This window comes from Schistocerca serialis, chromosome 2 (genome assembly GCF_023864345.2).
Source record: "Schistocerca serialis cubense isolate TAMUIC-IGC-003099 chromosome 2, iqSchSeri2.2, whole genome shotgun sequence".
In the NCBI taxonomy this organism is placed as follows: Eukaryota; Metazoa; Arthropoda; class Insecta; order Orthoptera; family Acrididae; genus Schistocerca; species Schistocerca serialis.
This window is the reverse complement of record NC_064639.1, coordinates 1,163,641,589-1,163,663,736: the sequence shown is the minus strand read 5'-3', so window position 1 is coordinate 1,163,663,736 and position 22,148 is coordinate 1,163,641,589.

The window sequence follows — 22,148 nt, the reverse complement described above, 5'->3', positions numbered from 1 at the left end:
ATGAAATACTATGGGTTCTATGACATCTTCTTCTAAATCGAGTAACGTTTCTATGGAAACGATAGGATTTTTTTAGGGATACGACTATCTCCTTTCCGATGCACTAATCCTTCTTTACTGCATCCGTCGCTCCCTTACATTGACGAATTAACACAGAAAGTGCGTCGCTATGAAATACTATGGTTTCTATGACTCCTCCATCGAAATCGAGTAACGTTTCAATGGAAACGACAGGAATTTTTTTTGGATACGACTATCGCATTTCCGATGCACTATTGCTTCTTTACTGCATCCCACGCTACCTGATATTGACGAATTAACACAGAAATAGCGTCGCCATGAAATACTTTGGGTTCTATGACATCTGCTTCTAAATCGTGTAACGTTCCCATGGAAACGAGAGGATTTTCTTTTGGGATCCGAGTATCTCCTTTCCGATGCTCTATTCCTTCTTTACTGCATCCCTTGCTCCCTCACATTGACGAATTAACACAGAAATTGCGTCGATTCGTAATACTGTGGGTTCCATGACTACTCTTTCTTAATTGAGTAACGTTTCTATGGAAACGTAAGGATTTTCTTTTGGGATACGAGTATCTCGTTTCCGATGCTCTATTCCTTCTTTACTGCATCCCTTGCTGCCTGACATTGACGAATTAACACAGAAATTGCGTCGCTATGAAATACTATGGGTTCTAAGACATCTCCTTCCAAACCGAGTAACGTTTCTATAAAAACGATAGGATTTTCTTTAGGGATACGACTATCTCCTTTTCGATGCACTATTACTTCTTTACTGAATCCCTCCCACCCTTACACTGACGAATTACCACAGAAACTGCGTCGCTATGAAATACTATGGGTTCTATGACTCCTCCATCTAAGTCGAGTAACGTTACTATGGAAACGACTGGATTTTCTTTTGGGATACAAGTATCGCCTTATGATGCACTATTCCTTCTTTACTTAACCCTCCGCGCCCTGACACTGAAAAATTAAGACAGAAATTGCGTCGCTATGAAATACTATGTGTTCTACGACTTCTCCTTCTAAACCGTTTAACGTTTCTATGGAAACGACAGAATTATCTTTTGGAATACGAGTATCTCCTTACCGACGCACTATTCCTCCTTTACTGCATCCCTCGCTCCCTGACATTGACGAATTAACACAGAAATTGCATCGCTATGAAATACTATGGGTTCTATGACATCACCTTCTAAATCGAGTAACGTTTCTATGGAAACGACAGGATTTTCTTTTTGGATACGAGTGTCTCCATTCCGATGCACTATTCCGTCTTTACTGCATCACTCGCCCCCTCACATTGACGAATTAACACAGAAAATGCGTCGCTTCAAAATACTATGTGTTCTATGACTTCTCCTTCTAATTCGAGTAATATTTCTACAGAAACGACAGGATTTTCTTTTGGGATACAAGTATCTAATTACGATGCTCTACTCCTTCTCTACCGACACCTCCGCTCCCTGACACTGAAACATTAACAGAGAAATTGCGTCGCTATGAAATACAATGGGTTCTATTACATCTCCTTCTAAATCGTGTAACGTTTCCATGGAAACGACAGAATTTTCTTTTGGGATACGACTATCACCTTTCCGATGCACTATTGCTTCTTTACTGCATCCCTCGCTACCTCACATTGACGAATTAACACAGAAATTGCATCGTTTTGAAATACTATGGGTTCCATGACGTGTCCTTCTAAATCGAGTAACCTTTCTATGGAATGAACAAGATTTTCTTTTGGGTTACGAGTAATTCGTTTCCGATGCACTATTGCTTCTTTACTGCATCCCTCGCTCACTCACATTGACGAATTAACACAGAAATTGCGTCGCTATGATATACTATGGGTTCTTAGAGATCTCCTTCTAAATCAAATAACGGTTCTATGGAAACGACAGGATATTTTTTTGGGATACGAGTATCTCCTTTCCGATACACTATTCCTTCTTTACTGCATCCCTCCCTCCCTCACATTGACGAATTAACACAGAAATTGCGTCGCTATGAAATACTATGGGGTCTATGACTGCTCCTTCTGCATCGAGTAACGTTTCTATGGAAACGACAGTATTTTGTTTTGGGATACGACTATCTCCTTTCCGATGCACTATTTCTTCTTTACTGCATCCCTCGCTCCCTCACATTGACGAATTATCACAGACATTGCGTGGCTGTGAAATACTATGGGTTCTATGACTTCTCCTTCTAAATCAAGTAACGTTTCTATGGAAACGACAGCATTTTCTCTAGGGATACAACCATCTCCTTTCCGATGCATTATTCCTTCTTTACTGCATTCCTCCCTCCCTCACATTGACGAATTTACACAGAAATTGCGTCGCTATGAAATACTATGGGGTCTATGATTTCTCCTTCTACATCGAGTAACGTTTCTATGGAAACGACAGTATTTTGTTTTGGGATTCGACTATCTCCATTCCGATGCACTATTCCTCCATTACTGCATACCTCGCTCCCTCACATTGACGAATTAACACGGAAAATGCGTCGCTATGAAATACTATCGGTTCTATGGCATCTCCTTCTAAATCGAGTAACGTTTCAATGGAAACGACAGGATCTTCTTTTGGGATACGACTATCTCCTTTCCGATGCACTATTCCTTCTTTACTGCATCCCTCGCTCCCTCACATTGACGAATTAACACAGAAATTGCGGCGCTATGTAAATACTATGTGTTCCTATTCATCTCCTTCTAAATCGAGTAACTTTTCTATGGAAGCGACTGGATTTTTTTAGGGATACGACTATCTCCTTTCCGATGCTCTAATCCTTCTTTACTGCATCCTTCGCTCCCTCACATTGGCGAATTAACACAGAAATTGCGTCGCTACGAAGTACTATGGGTACTGTGACATATCCTTCTAAATCGTGTAACGTTTCTATGGAAACGACAGGATTTTTTTTTTGGGATACCACTGTCTCCTTTCCGATGCACTATTCCTTCTTTACTGCATCCCTCGATCCCTTATATTGACGAATTAACACAGAAATTGCGTCGCTATGAAATACTATGGGTTCTATGACTCCTCCTTCTAAATGGAATAACGCTGCTATGGAAACGACAGGACTTTCGTTTGGAATACGTCCATCTCCTTTCCGATGCACTATTCCTTTCTCACTGCATCCCTCGCTCCCTCACATTGTCGAATTTACACAGAAATTACTTCGCCATGAAATACTATGGGCTCTATGACATCTCTTTCTAAATGCAGTAACGTTTCTATGGAAACGACAGGATTTTCTTTTGGGATACGAGTATCTCCTTTCCGATGCATTATTCCTTCTTTACAGTATTCCTAGCTCCCTCACATTGATGATTTAACACAGAAATTGCATCGCTATGAAATACTATGTGTTCTATGGCTTCTCCTTCTAAATCGAGTAACGTTTCTATGGAAACGACAGGATTTTCTCTTGTGATACGAGTAGCTCCTTTCCTATGTTCTACTCCTTCTTTACTGCATCTCTCGCTTCCTCGCATTGAAGAATTATCACAGAAATCGCGTGCTATGAAATACTATGTGTTCTATGACTTCTCCTTTTAAATCGAAGTACGTTTCTATGGAAACGACAGGATTTTCTTTTGGAACACGAGTATCTGTTTCCCGATGTACTATTCCTTCTTTACTGCATCCCTCGCTCCCTCACATAGACGAATGAACACAGAAATTGCGTCGCTATGAAATACTATGTGTTCTATGACTTCTCCTTTTAAATCGAGGTACGTTGCTATGGAAACGACAGGATTTTCTTTTGGGATACGAGTATCTCCTTTCGGATCCACTTTTCCTTTTTTACTGCGCCCTCGCTCCGTCACATTGATGAATTAACACAGAAATTGCGTCGCTATGAAATACTATGTATTCTATGACTTCTCCTTTTAAATCGAGGTACGTTGCTATGGAAACGACAGTATTTTGTTTTGGGATACGACTATCTTCTTTCCGATGCACTATTCCTCCTTTACTGCATCCCTCGCTCCCTCACATTGACGAATTAACACGGAAAATGCGTCGCTATGAAATACCATCGGTTCTATGGCATCTCCTTCTAAATCGAGTAACGTTTCTATGGAAACGACAGGATTTTCTTTTGGGATACGACTATCTCCTTTCCGATGCACTATTCCTTCTTTACTGCAGCCCTCGCTCCCTCACATTGACGAATTAAAACAGAAATTGCGACGCTATGTAAATACTATGTGTTCTTATTCATCTCCTTCCAAATCGAGTAACTTTTCTATGGAAGCTACTGGATTTTTTTTAGGGATACGACTATCTCCTTTCCGATGCTCTAATCCTTCTTTACTGCATCCCTCGCTCCCTTACATTGGCGAATTAAAACAGAAATTGCGTCGCTATGAAATACTATGGGTTCTATGACATATCCTTCTAAATCGTGTAACGTTTCTATGGAAACGACAGGATGTTTTTTGGGATACGACTATCTCCTTTCCGATGCACTATTCCTTCTTTTCTACATCCCTCGCTCTCTTACATTGACGAATTAACACAGAAATTGCGTCGCTATGAAATACTATGGATTCTATGACTACTCCTTCTAAATCGAGTAACGTTTCTATGGAAACGACAGGATTTTCTTTTGGGATACGAGTATCTCCTTTCCGATGCACTATTCCTTCTTTAGTACATCACTCGCTCCCTCACATTGACGAATTAGCACAGAAATTGCGTAGCTATGAAATACAATGGGTTCTATGATATCTCGTTCTAAATCGTGTGACGTTTCTATGGAAATAACAGGATTTTCTTTTGGGATACGACTATCTCCTTTCCGATGCACTATTCCTTTTTTACTGCATCCCTCGCTCCCTGACATTGACGAATTAACACAGAAATTGCGTCGCTTCGTAATTTTATGGGTTCTATGACTTCTCCTTCTAAATCGAGTAACGTTTCTATGGAAACGACTGGATTTTCATTTGGGACACTAATATCTCCTTACCGATGCACTATTCCTTCTTTACTGCATCCCTCGCTCCCTCACATTGACTAATTGACACAGAAATTGCGTCGATATGAAATACTATGCCTTCTATGACTTCTCCTTCTAAATCGAGTAACGTTTCAAAAGAAACTAAAGGATTTTCATTTTGGAGGCGACTATCTCCTTTCCGATGCACTATTCCTTCATTACTGCGTCCCTAGCTGCCTCACATTGACGAATTAACACAGAAATTGGGTCGCTATGAAATACTATGGGTTCTATGACTTCTGCTTCTAAATCGAATATAGTTTCCATGGAAACGACAGGATTTTCTTTTAGGATACGACTATCTCCTTTCCGATGCACTATTCCTTCTTTACTGGATCCCTCGATCCCTCACATTGACGAATTAACACAGAAATGGCGTCGATATGAAATACTATGGGTTCTGTGACTTCTCCTTTTAAATCGAGTTACGTTTCCATGTAAATGACAGAATATTCTTTTGGGATTCGATCTTCTCCTTTCCGATGCAGTATTACGTCTTTACTGCATCCCTCGCTAGATCACATTGACGAAAGAACACAGAAATTGTGTCGTTACGAACTAATCGAATAACATTTCTGTGGAAACGACAGGATTTCCATTAGGGATACGACTGTCTCCTTTCCGAAGCAATATTCCTTCTTAACTTCATCCCTCGCTCTCTCACATTGACGAATTAACACTGAAATTTCGTCGCTATGAAATATTATGGGTTCTATGACATCTCCTTGTAAATCGAGTAACGTTTGTATGGAAACGACAGGAATTTCTTTTGGGATACGAGTATCTCCTTTCCGATGCACTATTCCTTCTTTACTGCATCCCTCACTCCCTCACATTGACGAATTAACACAGAAATTGCGTCGCTAAGAAATTCTATATGTTCTATGACTTCCCCTTCTAAATTGAGTAACGTTTCTATAGAAACGACAGGATTTTCTTTAGGGATACGACTATCTCGTTTCCGATGCACTATTCCTTCTTTACTGCATCCCTCGACCACTTATATTGACGAATTAACACAGAAATTGCGTCGCTATCACATACTATGGGCTCTATGACTCCTCCTTCTAAATGGAATAACGCTACTATGAAAACGACAGGATTTTCGTTTGGAATACGTCCATCTCCTTTCCGATGCACTATTCCTATCTCACTGCATCCCTCGCTCCCTCACATTCTCGAATTTACACAGATATTGCTTCGCCATGAATTACTGTGGGCTCTATGACATCTCTTTCTAAATCGAGTAACGTTTCTATGGAAACGACAGGATTTTCTTTTGGAATACGACAATCTCCTTTCCGATGCATTATTCCTTTTTTACTGCATCTCTCGCTCCCTGACATTAACGAAGCAACACAGAAATTGCGTCGCTATGAAATACTATGATTTCTATGACATCTCTTTCTAAATCGAGTAACGTTTCTATGGAAACGACAGGAGTATCTTTTGGGTTACGAGTATCTCCTTTCCGACACAATATTCCTTCTTTAATGCATCCCTCGATCCCTCACATTGACGAATTAACACGGAAAATGCGTCGCTATGAAATACCATCGGTTCTATGGCATCTCCTTCTAAATCGAGTAACGTTTCTATGGAAGCGACAGGATTTTCTTTTGGGATACGAGTATCTCCTTTCCGATGCACTATTCCTTCTTTAGTACATCACTCGCTCCCTCACATTGACGAATTAGCACAGAAATTGCGTAGCTATGAAATACAATGGGTTCTATGATATCTCGTTCTAAATCGTGTGACGTTTCTATGGAAATAACAGGATTTTCTTTTTGGATACGACTATCTCCTTTCCGATGCACTATTCCTTCTTTACTGCATCCCTCGCTCCCTCACATTGACTAATTGACAGAGAAATTGCGTCGATATGAAATACTATGCCTTCTATGACTTCTCCTTCTAAATCGAGTAACGTTTCAAAAGAAACTAAAGGATTTTCATTTTGGAGACGACTATCTCCTTTCCGATGCACTATTCCTTCATTACTGCGTCCCTAGCTGCCTCACATTGACGAATTAACACAGAAATTGGGTCGCTATGAAATACTATGGGTTCTATGACTTCTGCTTCTAAATCGAATATAGTTTCCATGGAAACGACAGGATTTTCTTTTAGGATACGACTATCTCCTTTCCGATGCACTATCCCTTCTTTACTGCATCCCTCGCACCCTCACATTGCCGAATTAACACAGAAATTGCGTCGCTATGAAATACTATGAGTTCTATGACTTCACCTTCTAAATCGTGTAACGTTTCTATGAAAACGACAGGATTTTCTTTTGGGATACGACTATCTCCATTCCGATGCTCTATTCCTTTTTTACTGCATCCCTCGCTCCCTCACATTGACGAATTAACACAGAAATTGCCTCGCTACAAAATACTATGGATTCTATGATTTCTACTTCTTTTGGGATACGAGTAACTCCTTTCCGATGCACTATTCCTTCTTTACTGGATCCCTCGATCTCTCACATTGACGAATTAACACTGAAATTTCGTCGCTATGAAATATTATGGGTTCTATGACATCTCCTTGTAAATCGAGTAACGTTTCTATGGAAACGACAGGATTTTCTTTTGTGATACGAGTAGCTCCTTTCCGATGTACTACTCCTTCTTTACTGCAACCCTCGCTCCGTCACAATGAAGAATTAACACACAAATCGCGTGCTATGAAATACTATGTGTTCTATGACTTCTCCTTTTAAATCGAGGTACGTTTCTATGGAAACGACAGGATTTTCTTTTGGGATACGAGTTTCTCCTTTCCGATGCACTATTCCTTCTTTACTGCATCCCTCGCTCCGTCACATTGACGAATTAACACTGAAACTGCGTCGCTATGAAATACTAAGGGTTCTATGACTCCTCCTTCTAAATCGAATAACGTTTCTATGGAAACGACCGGATTTTCATTTGGGATACTAGTATCTCCTTTCCGATGCACTATTGCTTCTTTACTGCATCCCTCGCTCCCCCACATTGACGAATTAACACAGAAATTGCGTCGATGTGAAATACTATGTCTTCTATGACTTCTCCTTCTAAATCGAGTAACGTTTCTGTAGAAACAACAGGATTTTCTTTTGGGATACGACTGTCTCCTTTCCGATACACTATTCCTTCTTTTCTGCATCCCTCGCTTCTTCACATTGACGAATTAACACAGAAATTGCGTCGCTATGAAATACTATGGGTTCTATGATATCTCCTTCTAAATCGAGTAACGTTTCTATGGAAACGACAGGATTTTCTTTTGGGATACGACTATCTCCTTTCCGATACACTATTTCTTCTTTACTGCATCCCTCGCTCCCTCACATTGACGAATTAACACAGAAATTGCGTCATTTATGAACCATGGACCTTGCCGATGGTGGGGAGGCTTGTGGGCCTCAGCGATACAGATAGCCGTACCGTAGGTGCAACCACAACAGCATAGTGAACGCATTATTGTGGCCAAGATAGATACGAAACCCACACCTACTACAGTAGTACAAATTATATGCCAACTAGCTCTGCAGATGACGAAGAAATTGAAGAAATGTATGATGAAATAAAAGAAATTATTCAGATTGTGAAGGGAGACGAAAATTTAATAGTCATGGGTGACTGGAATTCGAGTGTAGGAAAAGGGAGAGAAGGAAACATAGTAGGTGAATATGGATTGGGGCTAAGAAATGAAAGAGGAAGCCGTCTGGTAGAATTTTGCACAGAGCACAACATAATCACAGCTAACACTTGGTTTAAGAATCATGAAAGAAGGTTGTATACATGGAATAATCCTGGAGATACTAAAAGGTATCAGATAGATTATATAATGGTAAGACAGAGATTTAGGAACCAGGTTTTAAATTGTAAGACATTTCCAGGGGCAGATGTGGACTCTGACCACAATCTATTGGTTATGACCTGTAGATTAAAACTGAAGAAACTGCAAAAAGGTGGGAATTTAAGGAGATGGGACCTGGATAAACTGAAAGAACCAGAGGTTGTTCAGAGTTTCAGGGAGAGTATAAGGGAACAATTGACAGGAATGGGGGAAAGAAATACAGTAGAAGAAGAATGGGTGGCTGTGAGGGATGGAGTAGCGAAGGCAGCAGAGGATCAAGTAGGTAAAAAGACGAGGGTTAGTAGAAATCCTTGGGTAACAAAAGAAATATTTACTTTAATTGATGAAAGGAGAAAATATAAAAATGCAGTAAATGAAGCAGGCAAAAAGGAATACAAACGTCTCAAAAATGAGATCGACAGGAAGTGCAAAATGGCTAAGCAGGGATGGCTAGAGGACAAATGTAAGAATGTAGCGGCCTATCTCACTAGGGGTAAGATAGATACTGCCTACAGGAAAATTAAAGACACCTTTGGAGATTAGAGAACGACTTGTATGAATATCAAGAGCTCAGATGGGAACCCAGTTCTAAGCAAAGAAGGGAAAACAGAAAGGTGGAAGGAGTATATAGAGGGTCTATACAAGGGCGATGTACTTGAGGACAATATTATGGAAATGGAAGAGGATGTAAATGAAGATGAAATGGGAGATATGATACTGCGTGAAGAGTTTGACAGAGCACTGAAAGACCTGTGTCGAAACAAGGCCCCCGGAGTAGACAACATTCCATTGGAACTACTGACGGCCTTGGGAGAGCCATTCCTGACAACACTCTACCATCTGGTGAGCAAGATGTATGAAACAGGCGAAATACCCACAGACTTCAAGAAGAATATAATAATTCCAATCCCAAAGAAAGCAGGTGTTGACAGATGTGAAAATTACTGAACTATCAGTTTAATAAAGTCACAGCTGCAAAATACTAACACGAATTCTTTACAAACGTATGGAAAAACTAGTAGAAGCCAACCTCGGGGAAGATCAGTTTGGATTCCGTAGAAACACTGGAACACGTGAGGCAATACTGACCTTACGACGTATCTTAGAAGAAAGATTAAGGAAAGGCAAACCAACGTTTCTAGCATTTGTAGATTTAGAGAAAGCTTTTGAGAATGTTGACTGGAATACTCTCTTTCAAATTCTAAAGGTGGCAGGGGTAAAATATAAGAAGCGAAAGGCTATTTACAATCTGTACAGAAACCAGATGGCAGTTATAAGAGTCGAGGGACATGAAAGGGAAGCAGTGGTTGGGAAGGGAGTAAGACAAGGTTGTAGCCTCTCCCCGATGTTGTTCAATCTGTATATTGAGCAAGCAGTAAAGGAAACAAAAGAAAAATTCGGAGTAGGTATTAAAATTCATGGAGAAGAAATAAAAACTCTGAGGTTTGCCGATGACATTGTAATTCTGTCAGAGACAGCAAAGGACTTGGAAGAGCAGTTGGATGGAATGGACAGTGTCTTGAAAGGAGGATATAAGATGAACATCAACAAAAGCAAAACGAGGATAATATAATGTAGTCGAATTAAGTCGGGTGATGCAGAGGGAATTAGATTAGGAAATGAGACACTTAAAGTAGTAAAGGAGTTTTGCTATTTGGGAGCAAAGTAACTGATGATGGTCGAAGTAGAGAGGAAATAAAATGTAGACTGGCAATGGCGAGCAAATCGTTTCTGAAGAAGATAAATCTGTTAACATCGTGTATAGATTTAAGTGTCAGGAAGTCGTTTCTGAAAGTATTTGTATGGAGTGTAGCCATGTATGGAAGTGAAACATGGACGATAAATAGTTTGGACAAGAAGAGAATAGAAGCTTTCGAAATGTGGTGCTACAGAAGAATGCTGAAGATAAGGTGGGTAGATCACGTAACTAATGAGGAGGTATTGAATAAGATTGGGGAGAAGAGAAGTTTGTGGCACAACTTGACTAGAAGAAGGGATCGGTTGGTGGGACATGTTTTGAGGCATCAAGGGATCACAAATTTAGCATTGGAGGGCAGCGTGGAGGGTAAAAATCGTAGAGGGAGACCAAGAGATCAATACACTAAGCAGATTCAGAAGGATGTAGGTTACAGTAGGTACTGGGAGATGAAGAAGCTTGCACAGGATAGAGTAGCATGGAGAGGTGCATCAAACCAGTCTCAAGACTGAAGACCACATCAACAACAACATGAAGTACTATGGGTTCTATGACATCTCCTTCTGAATCGAGTAACGTTTCTATGGAAACGACAGGATTTTCTTTTGGGATACGACTATCTCCTTTCCAATGCACTATTCCTTCTTTACTGCATCCCTCGCTCCCTCACATTGACCAATTAACAGAGAAATTGCGTCGCTATGAAATACTATGGGTTCTACGACATCTCCTTCTAAATCGAGTAACGTTTCTATGGAAACGACAGGATTTTCTTTTGGGATACGACTATCTCCTTTCCGATGCACTATTCCTTCTTTACTGCATCCCTCGCTCCCTCACATTGAGGAATTAACACAGAAATTGCGTCGCTATGATATACTATGTGTTCTGTGATATCTCCTTCCAAATCGAGTAACGTTTCTATTTAAACGACAGGATTTTCGTTTGGGATACAAGTATCTCCTTTCCGATGCACTATTCCATCTTTACTGCATCCCTCGCTCCATCCCATTGACGAATTAACACAGAAATTGCGTCGCTACGAAATACTATGTGTTCTGTGACTTCTCCTTCTAAATCGAGTAACGTTTCTATGGAAACGACAGGATTTTCTTTTGGGATACGACTATCTCCTTTCCGATGCACTATTCCTTCTTTTACTGCATCCCTCGCTCCCTCACATTGACGAATTAACACAGAAATTGCGTCGCTATGAAATACTATGAGTTCTATGACATCTCCTTCTAAATCGAGTAATTTTTTTATGGAAACGACAGGATTTTCTTTTGGGAAACAAGGATCTCCTTTGCGATGCACTATTGCCTCTTTACTGCATCCCTCGCTACCTCACATTGACGAATTAACACAGAAATTGAGTCTCTATGAAATACTATGGGTTGTATGACATCTCCTTCTAAATCTAGTGACGTTTCTACCGAAACGACAGGATTTTGTTTTGGGATACGAGTGTCTCCTTTATGATGCACTATTCCTTCTTTAGTGCATCCCTCGCTCCCTCACATTGACGAATTAACAGAGAAATTTCGTCGCTATGAAATACTATGGGTTCTACGACATCTCCTTCTAAATCGAGTAACGTTTCTATGGAAACGTCCGGATTTTCATTTGGGATACTAGTATCTCCTTTCCGATGCACTATTCCTTCTTTACTGCATCCCTCGCTCCCTCACATTGACGAATTAACACAGAAATTGCGTCGCTATGAAATACTATGGGTTCTATGTCATCTCCTTCAAATTCGAGTAACGTTTCAATGGAAACGACAGGATTTTCTTTTGGGATACGAGTATCTCCTTTCCGGTGCATTATTCCTTCTTTACTGCATCCCCGCTCACTCACATTGACGAATTAACACAGAAACTGCGTCGCTACGAAACACTGTGGGTTCTATGACTTCTCCTTCTAAATCGAGTAACGTTTCTATGGAAACGACAGGATTTTCTTTTGGGATACGACTAACTCCTTTCCGATGCACTATTCCTTCTTTACTGCATCCCTCGCTCCCTCACATTGACGAATTAACACAGAAATTGCGTCGCAATAACACTTGGTTCAAGAATCATAATAGAAGGTTGTATACATGGAAGAATCCTGGAGATACTAAAAGGTATCACATAGATTATATAATGGTAAGAGAGGGATTTAGGAACCAGGTTTTAAATTGTAAGCATTTCTAGGGCAGATTTGGATTCTGACCACAATCTATTGGTTATGAACTGCAGATTGAAACTGAAGAAACTGCAAAAAGGTGGGAATTAAGGAGATGGGACCTCGATAAACTGAAAGAACTAGAGGTTGTACAGAGTTTCAGATAGAGCATAGGGGAACAATCGGCAGGAATAGGGGAAAGAAATACAGTAGAAGAAGAATGGGTAGCTCTGAGGGATGAAGTAGTGAAGGCAGCAGAGGATCAAGTAGGTAAAAAGACGAGGGCTAATAGAAATCCTTGTGTAACAGAAGAAATATTGAATTTAATCGATGAAAGGAGAAAATATAAAAATGCAGTAAATGAAGCAGGCAAAAAGGAAAAACGTCTCAAAAAAGAGAACGACAGGAAGTGCAAAATGGCTAAGCAGGGTTGGCTAGAGGACAAATGTAAGGATGTAGAGGCTTGTCTCACTAGGGGTAAGATAGATACTGCCTACAGGAAAATTAAAGAGACCTTTGGAGAAAAGAGAACCATTTGTATGAATATCAAGAGCTCAGATGGAAACCCAGTTCTAAGAAAAGAAGGGAAGGCAGAAGGGTGGAAGGAGTATATAGAGGGTTATTACAAGGGCGATGTTCTTGAGGACAATATTATGGAAATTGAAGAGGATGTAGATGAAGATGAAATGGGAGATAAGATTCTGCGTGAAGAGATTGACAGAGCACTGAAAGGCCTGAGTCGAAACAAGGCCCCGGGAGTAGACAACATACCATTAGAACTACTGATGGCCTTGGGAGAACCCGTCATGACAAAACTCTACCATTTGGTGAGCAAGATGTACGAGACAGGCGAAATACCCACAGGCTTCAAGAAGATTATAATAATTCCAATCCCAAAGAAAGCAGGTGTTAACAGATGTGAAAATTACCGAACTATCAGTTTAATAAGTCACAGCTGCAAAATAGTAACACGAATTCATTACAGACGAATGGAAAAACTGGTAGAAGCCAACCTCGGGGAAGATCAGTTTGGATTCCGTAGAAACACTGGAACACGTGAGGCAATAGTAACCTTGCGGCTTATCATAGCAGAAAGACTAAGAAAAGCCAAACCTACGTTTCTAGCATTAGTAGACTTAGAGTAGGCTTTTGACAACGTTAACTGGAATACTCTCTTTCAAATTCTGAAGGTGGCAGGGGTAAAATACAAGGAGCGAAAGGCTATTTACAATTTGTACAGACACCAGATGCCAGTTATAAGAGTCGAGGGGCATGAAAGGGAAGCAGTGGTTGGGAAAGGAGTGAGACAGGGTTGTAGACTCTCCCCGATGTTATTCAATCTGTATATTGAGCAACCAGTAAAGGAAACAAAAGAAAAATTCGGAGTAGGTATTACATGTCATGGAGAAGAAGTAAAAACTTTGAGGTTCGCCGATGACTTTGTAATTCTGTCAGAGACAGCAAAGGACTTGGAAGAGCAGTTGAACGGAATGGACAGTGTCTTGAAAGGAGGATATAAGATGAACATCAACAAAAGCAAAACGAGGATAATGGAATGTTGTCAAATTAAATCGGGTGATGCTGAGGGGATTAGATTAGGAAATGAGACACTTAAAGTAGTAAAGGAGTTTTGCTATTTGGGGAGCAAAATAACTGATGATGGTCGAAGTAGAGAGGATATAAAATGTAGACTGGCAATGGCGAGGAAATCGTTTCTGAAGAAGATAAATCTGTTAACATCGTGTATAGATTTAAGTGTCAGGATGTCGTTTCTGAAAGTATTGGTATGGAGTGTAGCCATGTATGGAAGTGAAACATGGACGATAAATAGTTTGGACAAGAAGAGAATAGAAGCTTTCGAAATGTGGTGCTACAGAAGAATGCTGAAGATAAGGTGGGTAGATCACGTAACTAATGAGGAGGTATTGAATAAGATTGGGGAGAAGAGAAGTTTGTGGCACAACTTGATAGAAGAAGGGATCCGTTAGTAGGACATGTTTTGAGGCATCAAGGGATCACAAACTTAGCATTGGAGGGCAGCGTGGAGGGTAAAAATCGTAGAGGGAGACCAAGAGATCAATACACTAAGCAGATTCAGAAGGATGTAGGTTGCAGTAGGTACTGGGAGATGAAGAAGCTTGCACAGGATAGAGTAGCATGGAGAGGTGCATCAAACCAGTCTCAAGACTGAAGACCACATCAACAACAACATGAAGTACTATGGGTTCTATGACATCTCCTTCTGAATCGAGTAACGTTTCTATGGAAACGACAGGATTTTCTTTTGGGATACGACTATCTCCTTTCCAATGCACTATTCCTTCCTTAATGCATCCCTCGCTCCCTCACATTGACGAATTAACAGAGAAATTGCGTCGCTATGAAATACTATGGGTTCTACGACATCTCCTTCTAAATCGAGTAACGTTTCTATGGAAACGACAGGATTTTCTTTTGGGATACGACTATCTCCTTTCCGATGCACTATTCCTTCTTTACTGCATCCCTCGCTCCCTCACATTGAGGAAATAACACAGAAATTGCGTCGCTATGAAATAGTATGGGTTCTATGACATCTCCTTCTAAATCGAGTAACGTTTCTATGGAAACGACAGGATTTTCTTTTGGGATACGACTATCTCCTTTCCGATGCACTATTCCCTCTTTACTGCATCCCTCGCTACCTCACATTGACGAATTAACACAGAAATTGAGTCTCTATGAAATACTATGGGTTGTATGACATCTCCTTCTAAATCTAGTGACGTTTCTATCGAAACGACAGGATTTTGTTTTGGGATACGAGTGTCTCCTTTATGATGCACTATTCCTTCTTTACTGCATCCCTCCCTCCCTCACATTGGCGAATTAACACAGAAATTGCGTCGCCATGAAATACTGTGGGTTCTATGACTTCTCCTTCTACATCGTGCAACGTTTCTATGGAAACGACAGGATTTTCTTTTGGGATACGACTATCTCCTTTCCGATGCACTATTCCTTCTTTACTGCATCCCTCGCTCCCTCACATTGACAAATTAACACAGAAATTGAGTCGCTATGAAATACTATGCGTTCTATGACTTCTCCTCCTAAATCGAGTAACGTTTCTATGGAAACGACAGGATTTTCTTTTGGGATACGACTATCTCTTTTCCGATGCACTATTTCTTCTTTACTGCATCCCTCGCTCCCTGACATTGACGAATTAACACAGAAATTGCGTCGCTATGAAATACTATGGGTTCTATGACTTCTCCTTCTAAATCGAGTAACGTTTCTATGTAATTGACAGGATTTTCCTTTGGGAAACGAGTATGTCCTTTCCGATGCACTATTCCTTCTTTACTGCATCCCTCGCTCCGTCACATTGACGAATTAACAACTCGTTGTTGTGCTACAGATAGTCCTTCCACGTTATTTTCGACATGTTTTCTCAAAACATGTTCTTGAGCAGCTACTTCAGCAGTGCACACGCAACGGGAATATCTTAGACCTTGTTGCTGCTAATAGACTGGATCTTATCGACAATGTCAATACAAAAATGGTTCAAATGGCTCTGAGAACTATGCGGAATAACTTCTGAGGGTCATCAGTCGCCTAGAACTTAGAACTAAGTAAACCTAACTAACCTAAGGACATCACACACATCCGTGCCCGAGGCAGGATTCGAACCTGCGACCGTAGCGGTCGCACGATTCTAGACTGTAGCGCCTAGAACCGCACGGCCACTCCGGCCGGCAATGTCAATACAGAAACTGATGGTAGAGATCATGATGTCATTAACAAATTAGTCAAGACGACCAGGACGGTGTTTCTTGTAGAAAGAGAAGACAATTGTTAGCATCTCACGTACACAGTGAATGGTCATCACTTAGTTCCAGTAAGATGGACGTAGAGGAATTATGGGCGAAGTTCAAGTAGATGGTAAATCGTGGTCTGGAGAATTATGTTCCTAGTAATTTGATTAAAAACTGAAAAGATACACCATTATTTATTAACAACATTCGAAAACTTTATTTTACAGGTCCCTCTTGATCACAGAAAGTGTTACACTTCACTATTGCCAGTTTCGGCTACTGCCATCTTCAGATCTGTTACAAACAAAAACGATGTGTAACCAACTATGTTCAGTAAATACGTAAATAAAAGTCCTAGTGCTACACGAGAAAGTTAAAAAGTGCCCCAGAGAGCACACGTATAACCAAAATAACAGTGCTTTCGGTACACATTTGGACAGAGATAAACATCCAGTATGAAATATAGAGAATAACATGAGTGTTGCGTAGGGCGCCAAAAGGGGTTACTGAATCTACTTGAGGAAACGGACATTTATGTACACAAAAAATGCCAACCGGAATTACTGCTGAATGAACAGAACGAGTTTAAAATGCTTATTTTGATGTATTCACAAACCCACTGGTTTGAGCAGCGTCGAGCGCCCCAGACATCCGGGGACGGGCAGACTGGGCCTTCCTCCACAAGTTCCGCCACAGGAAACAAGGACGCCATACAGAGAAGCCACAACGAGTCGACACTGAGATCCCACTCCGGATGTACTATCGACTATCGATTTTTCAAGTTTTTAATTAATAGTCAATGTTTCGTTAATTACCTTACAATTACGGTTGCGATAGTAGATTTGTCATAATGGAAGATTTCATTTTATAGACGTGATTTTAATCTTATACGTTTATACTGGCTTTTACACAATTGTATGTTTTACTTTGCTAGGCTAGGAGCTTCACATTGTTAGTAAGTGCACTTTTCATGTTGATTTTAAGTATGGATCTAATTCCACGTATAGTATGGCAGAACATGTTTTTTGTCAGACGCTCGTTTTGCCACGTGAAGGTACTTTAATTAATGACTACGCATACCGCCTTTTAACCATTACAGTTGCGATAATGGTTAACCATGTAACACAGCTATAGTGGCCTCTGCTGGCCTCAGTTTCTTTGTCTAAGTTCCAGGCGCATTCTGATCACCAGCAGCACTTACTACCTACCTACAAGTTTAGTTTGACGTTGATACTGCATCAAAATATTTTACGGTATGTGTGGTAGATATCATGCAAACACTTTTGCCGCAGTGGATACTCCGATCCCCGTGAGATCACCGAAGTTAAGCGCTGTCTGGCGTGGCCGGCACTTGGATGGGTGACCATCTGGGCCGCCATGCGCTGTTGCCATTTTTCGGGATGCACTCAGCCTCGTGATGTCAACTGAGGAGCTACTCGACTGAACAGTAGCGGCTCCAGTCAAAGAAAACCATCATAACGACCGGGAGAGCGGTGTGCTGACCACACGCCCCTCCTATCCGCATCCTCAATTGAGGATGACACGGCGGTCAGATGGTCCCGATGGGCCACTTGTGGCCTGAAGACGGAGTGCTAGTGCTTATGCTCTCTAAAACGAGTCGTTAAATTGTTTCCTGTTTGACCGATATAAAACTTGTCACATTCTTGGCAACTGATCTTATAGACACCAGATTCCAAATATTTGTAACTGTTGTTGCCATCTTGTGACGTAGCCTACAACCAGTTCTGCTTTTCGTTTGAAGTCCACTTTTTATTTTCGTTTTTCTGAAAGACTGTGCAGTTCTGTCGGAAAATGCACCATTGTGCGACACAGCCACAAACTGCTTGCCCTCTGGTTCTGTTGTCTCCCTGTCATATATTTTTGAATTTTAGTTTATTATAAAGTTTCAGTATATCACGATCCTTATATCCGTTGCATTTGTTGCTTGTCTAATCACATACACACAACCAGATCATCACGAGCACTTACTATCTACCTACTTGCTTAGTTTGACGTTGATACATCATAATATTTTATGGTGTATTTGGTTGGTATACATGTTAATCATGTAAACACTTTTTATCTTTCTTGTGTAGCACCGGGCCTTTTATAGATTTAGCGTCAGAAAACTGACCTTATTGGTTACACATATTTTTTTCATTTATTTTTTTAATTTTTTTTAACAGATCTGAAGATGGTTGTAGCCGAAACCGGTAGTAGTAAAGTGTGAAAGTCCTGTGATCAGGACGGACGTTTAAAATAAAGTGCCAAAATATGATCACCGACTCATTTTCAGACTTTGTCTTCCATTGATAAATTCGGACAATTCTGAGGTAGTAGAGGCTCTTGCACTCTCGATTCAAAAGAGAACGCGCAGATGACAAGCAAAGTTTAGTAGAAACTCGTTCATCTGAAAAAAATATTTGCACGAAGCTTACAACAGCTACCACCATCATAGTTAGCAGAAGGTCTGGCAGAGAACCCGAGAAAATTCTGGTCCTGTATAAAATCGCTAAGCGGGTCTAAGACTTCCATCAAGTCACTTGTTAGCGAGGTTGGTGTGGCAGTTAGGATATCAAAATGAAAGCCGCGGTATCAAATTTAGCATTCAAGAAACCGTTCACGCATGAGACGCGTACGAACATACCGTCGTCAACCATACATCAGATTCCAGTATGGACGACATACACTACTGGCCGTTAAGATTGCTACACCACGAAGATGATGTGGTACAGACGCAAAATTTAACCGACAGGAAGAAGATGCTGTGATATGCAGATCATTAGCTTTTCAGAACATTCACACAAGGTTGGCGCCGGTAGCGACACCTACAACGTCCTGACATGAGGAAAGTTTCCAACCGATTTCTCATACACAAACAGCAGTCGACCGGCGTTGCCTGATGAAACGTTGTTGTGATGCATCTTGTAAGGAGAAGAAATGCTTACCGTCACGTTTCCGACTTTGATAAAGGTCGGATTGTAGCCTATCGCGATTGCGGTTTACCGTATCGCGACACTGCTGCTCGAATTGGTCGAGATCCAATGACTGTTAGCTGAATATGGAATCGGTGGGTTCAGGGGGGTAATACGGAACGCCGTGCTGGATCCCAACGGCCTCGTATCACTAGCAGTCGAGATGACAGGCATCTTATCCGCATGGCTGTAACGGATCATGCAGCCACGTCTCGATCCCTGAGTCAACAGATGGGGACGTTTGCAAGACAACAACCATCTACAGTACACGAACAGTTCGACGACGTTTGCAGTAGATTGGACTATCAGCTCGGAGACCATGGCTGCAGTTACCCTTGACGCTGCATCACAGACAGGAGCGCCTGCGATGGTGTACTCAACGACGAACCTGGGTGCATGAATGGCAAAACGTCATTTTTTCGGATGAATCCAGGTTTTGTTTACAGCATCACGATGGTCGCATCCGTGTTTGGCGACATCGCGGTGGACGCACATGGGAAGCGTGTATTCGTCATCGCCATACTGGCGTATCACCCGGCGTGATGGTATGGGGTGCCATTGGTTACACGTCTCGGTCGCCTCTTGTTCGCATTGACGGCACTTTGAACAGTGGACGTTACATTTCAGATGTGTTACGACCCGTGGCTCTACCCTTCATTCGATCCCTGCGAAACTATACATTTCAGCTGGATAATGCACGACCGCATGTTGCAGGTCCTGTACGTGCCTTTCTGGATACAGAAAATGTTCGACTGCTGCCCTGGCCAGCACATTCTCCAGATCTCTCACCAATTGAAAACGTCTGGTCAATGGTGGCCGAGCAACTAGTTCGTCACAATACGCCAGTCACTACTCTTGATGAACTGTGATATCGTGTTGAAGCTGCATGGACAGCTGTACCTGTACGCGCCATCCGAGCTGTGTTTGACTCAATGTCCAGGCGTATCAAGGCCCTTATTACGGCCAGAGGTGGTTGTTCTTGGTACTGATTTCTCAGGATCTATGAATCCAAATTGCGTGAAAACGTTATCACATGTCAGTTCTAGTATAATATATTTGTCCAATGAATACCCGTTTATCATCTGCATTTCTTCTTGGTGTAGCAATTTTAATGGCCAGTAGTGTAGTAATAAGCATCCCTGGCGTAGAGAAACAACTGAAATAATTGAAAACAAGTAAGTTGTCAGGTCCGGACGCAATCCCACTTCGGTTTCACAAAGTACTCTGCAACATTGACCCCCTACCTAGCTTGCATATATCGCGAATCTCTCTCCCGGAGCAAAGTCTCAAGCGACTTGGAAAAACACAGGTGGCCTGGAGTATAAGAAGGGCAGAATAATGAACCGAGCAGCTTATGTCCACGAACCAGCACGGTTTCAGAAAGCATCGATGGTGCGAAACTCGGCTTGCCCTTTTCTCACATGATACACTGCGGACTATGCCTCAGGGGCAACAGGCAGAGTCCCCATTTGTAGATTTCTGGAAACCTTTTGAAACGAAGCTCCGTTGCAGACTTAACGACGGTTTGAACATACGGTATAAGTTTCCGGATACGTTAGGGCTCGAAGACTTCTTGACTAAACAACCCAGTGTGTTGTCCTGGGCGTCTTAGTGTTGAGAGACAAGGGTATTACAAGGACGCCGCATGGAAGTGTGACAGGAGCACTGTTATTCTTTAGAAAAATAAATTATTTGATGGTTAGGTGTTCGCTGGATGCAATTTTACTCAAACAAAATTTATAGTTGGTAAAATGAATGGGAGCTATCTCCAAATGTAGAAAAATGTAAGTTAATGCGGATAGTATCGAAAAACAAACCCGTAATGTTTGGGTACAGCATTAGAAGCGTCCTGCTTGATATAGTCACGTCGTTTGAATATCTGGGAATTACGTTGCAAAGTGATATGAAATGGAACAACCATGTTAGGATTGTGGTAGGGAAGGCGAATTGTCGTCTTCGGCTCACTTGGAGAATTTTGGGAAAGAGTGGTTCACCTGTAAAGGAGACCGTGTATAGGACGCTGGTGCGGCCTATTTTTGAATGCTATTCGAGTGTTTGGGGCCCGTACCGAGTCGGATTAAAGGAAGACACCCAGGCAGTTCTGAGGCGGGCTGCCCGATTTGTTATCGGTAGCTTCGAACAACACTCAGGTGCTACGAGGGTCCTTCGGGAAATCAAATGGGAACACCTGGAGGGAAGGCGAAGTTCTTTTCGAACAAAGCTATTGAGAAAATTTTGAAGGACCCGCATTTGCAGCTGACTTCATAACGATTCTGATGTCACCAACATTCAATGCGAGTGAAGACGACGAAGATACGAATAATTAGGGCTAATACGGAGGCAAATTAGAGACTTTTTCCCTCGCTGTCTATGCAACTGGAACAGGGAAGGAAATGGCTAGTAGTGGTACAGGGCACCCTCCGCCACGCGCCGTACGGTGGCTTTCTGGGTATGTATGCAAACGTAGATGTAAATAAGGACTTCTCCATTTAGGATAACATAATATTTTATACTTAATTTAGGTATATTTTGAGCCATGCTTTTGTTTCCTTTTGTAGGTATAGAAGCACTTTGTTGCTCTTCAGTTGATATGCACATATC